Raw genomic sequence first — 2,975 nt, forward strand, 5'->3', positions numbered from 1 at the left:
TTGCAAAAGGAGCAAACGAAGAGAAGACGCGGGAATGCAAAGTTTGTTAGCTCTCATAAGATAATCATCCTTTATGTAGTATCGTTCCCAAGACGTGTGTGTCAAACACTTAGCGTAAGGAGTAGCAAAAGAAGGATCATGCTCATACAAGTCTTTTATATGCTCAAAACCAATAACATTCAACTCAAGTTTAGTGACAAGCATGCATATGCGTGAAAGTGCATCCGCAACAATGTTTTCCTTACCCTTAATGTACTTGATCACATAAGGAAAAGATTCAATAAATTCACTCCATTTGGCATGACGCTTGTTCAACTTCGTTTGGCCTTTCAAGTACTTAAGCGTTTCATGATCGGTATGGATGACAAATTCATGAGGTCTAAGGTAATGTTCCCAAACATGTAGCACACGTACTAAGGCATACAATTCTTTGTCATAGATGGGATAACTGAGTTGAGCACCGGAGAGTTTTTCACTGAAATAAGCAATGGCTCGTTTTTCTTGCATTAAAACTCCGCCTATTCCGGTACCACTTGCATCACAATGAACCTCAAAAGTTTTGTCAAAGTTGGGCAAAGCAAGAATCGGAGCGTGAGTAAGTAAAGACTTGAGCTCATCGAAAGCGGTGGATTGCAAAGATCCCCAAACAAAAGGAGCATTCTTCTTACTCAAAGCATGTAAAGGAGCGGCAATTGTGCTAAAGTTTTTCACGAAGCGGCGGTAAAATCCTGCAAGACCGAGAAAGCTTCTCACTTGTTGCAAATTGGTTGGTTGGGGCCAAGTTTTAATCGCTTGAATCTTAGTTTCATCAACATGGACACCCTTGGAAGAGACAACAAAACCCAAGAAAACCACTTTGTCAACGCCAAAAGTGCATTTTTTTCAAGTTTGCATAAAGGCTTTCCTTTCGGAGGGTTTGCGACACAGATTTAACATGATTAATGTGCTCTTTCATGGTTTTGCTAAACACAAGGATATCATCAAAGTAAACCACAACGAATACTCCAATGTAAGGTCTAAGCACATGATGCATAAGACGCACGAAAGTTCCGGGTGCTTCCGACAAACCCATAGGCATCACTAACCACTCATATAAGCCAAATTTTGTTTTGAAAGCGGTTTTCCATTCATCACCTTCTTGAATGCGGATTTGATAATAGCCACTTTTAAGGTTAATTTTGGAGAAAAAGTTGGCTCCGCTAAGTTCATCAAGCATATCATCTAATCGAGGAATGGGGTGCCTATAACGAACGGTAATGGCGTTTATGGGTCTACAATCGGAACACAAGCGAAAACTGCCATCGGGTTTAGGCACAAGTATAACGGGAATGGAACATGGGCTTAAATTTTCACGTACATGACCGTTGTCGATGAGTTGTTGTACTTGTTGTTGAATCTCCTTGGTTTCTTCGGGTTTGACACGGTATGGGGCTTTGTTTGGAAGTGGCTCTCCGGGGATGAGGTCGATTCGATGCTCAATGCCTCGTAGTGGAGGTAGACCCGGAGGTAGCTCATCGGGGAAGGCGTCTTTGAATTCTTGCAAAAGAGACTGGAACACTAAAGGTAACTCGTGAGAGGTGTTAGTTGTTGGCTCTCCATCTTTGCACACAAGGACGAAGTGCATCACACTCGATGGGTTCTCACACACTTCTCTTATCTCACTTTTGGTGGCAAATAGGATGAGGTTTTTCTCTCTAGGCGAAGAGGCGCTCAAATTTGGCTTGTGGCTCTCACTCACTTTTTCACTCGTCTTTCCATGATTGGTGGCTTGCTTGTCGGCTATCACTTGACTAGGAGACATAGGTCGTAGCACATATTCCTTCCCTTTCATTTTGAAGCTATAATGATTGGTGCGCCCATTGTGGATGATACCACGGTCGAATTTCCATGGTCGACCAAGAAGGAGATGTCAAACGGTCATTGGGACCACATCACACTCCAAAGTGTCTTCATAAGCACCAATTTTGAATGATACTTGGACCGTATGCTCGGCTCGTATAGTGCCGGAGTCACTTAGCCATTGAACCTTGTAGGGGTGCGGGTGCTTCCTCTTGACCAATTGATGCTTTGAACATAGTTCTTCACTTGCCAAGTTGTGGCAACTACCTCCATCGATGATGACCTTGATGGACCTTCCATTGATGCCGGCTTTTGTGTGGAAGATGTGGCATCGTTGGTCTTCTTCTTGTTGATGTTGAAGAGTCAAGACCTTGGAGACAACGAGAGCGGGGCTCGAATCCTCATCACAAAAGACTTGATCATCTTCATCCTCGTTCACGCGCCGGTGCATGGCCACTTGCTCAAGGGCTTCCATCTCCTCTTCACTCATTGAGTCATATGTGCCATCATCGTTGAGGATCATGGTGCGCTTGTTCGTGCATTGGTAGGACTTGTGGCCTCGGCCGCCGCAAGTGAAACACTTGAAGGAGCTTGTTTTGACGGTCTCATTGGTTGGAGTAGATGATGAAGCACGCGGCTTGAAGTTGCTTGTCGTAGGAGGAAGGCGACTTGAACTTGCCGAAGTTTTCTTGTAACTTGACTTGTCGTCGTTGCTTTGAGAAGGTTTGGTTGATGTAGATGTTGAAGGAGTCGTTGAAGCTTGGATGTTGGAGAAACCGTAGGTCTTGGATGAGTACTTGGCGTACTTGAAGTCATCTTGCACTTGACGTTCCGCCTTGGTTGCTTGATGTACGAGCTCAATGAGGTTGGAATAGGGCTGGAAGTCAGCAATCTTCTTGATGGGATGATTGAGTCCATTCAAGAAACGTGCCATTGTTTTCTCATCATCTTCCTTGACATTGGCTCGAATCATGGCTATCTCCATTTCCTTGTAGTATTCTTCAACACTCTTTGTTCCTTGCTTGAGGAGTTGTAGCTTCTTGAAGAGATCGCGGTTGTAGTAGGTTGGTACAAAGCGTGCCCGCATGACATCCTTCATTTGAGCCCAAGTGGTGATTGGTGGTTCACCTCTTGCT

This window comes from Triticum aestivum, chromosome 5B, assembly GCF_018294505.1.
Source record: "Triticum aestivum cultivar Chinese Spring chromosome 5B, IWGSC CS RefSeq v2.1, whole genome shotgun sequence".
Lineage (NCBI taxonomy): Eukaryota > Viridiplantae > Streptophyta > Magnoliopsida > Poales > Poaceae > Triticum > Triticum aestivum.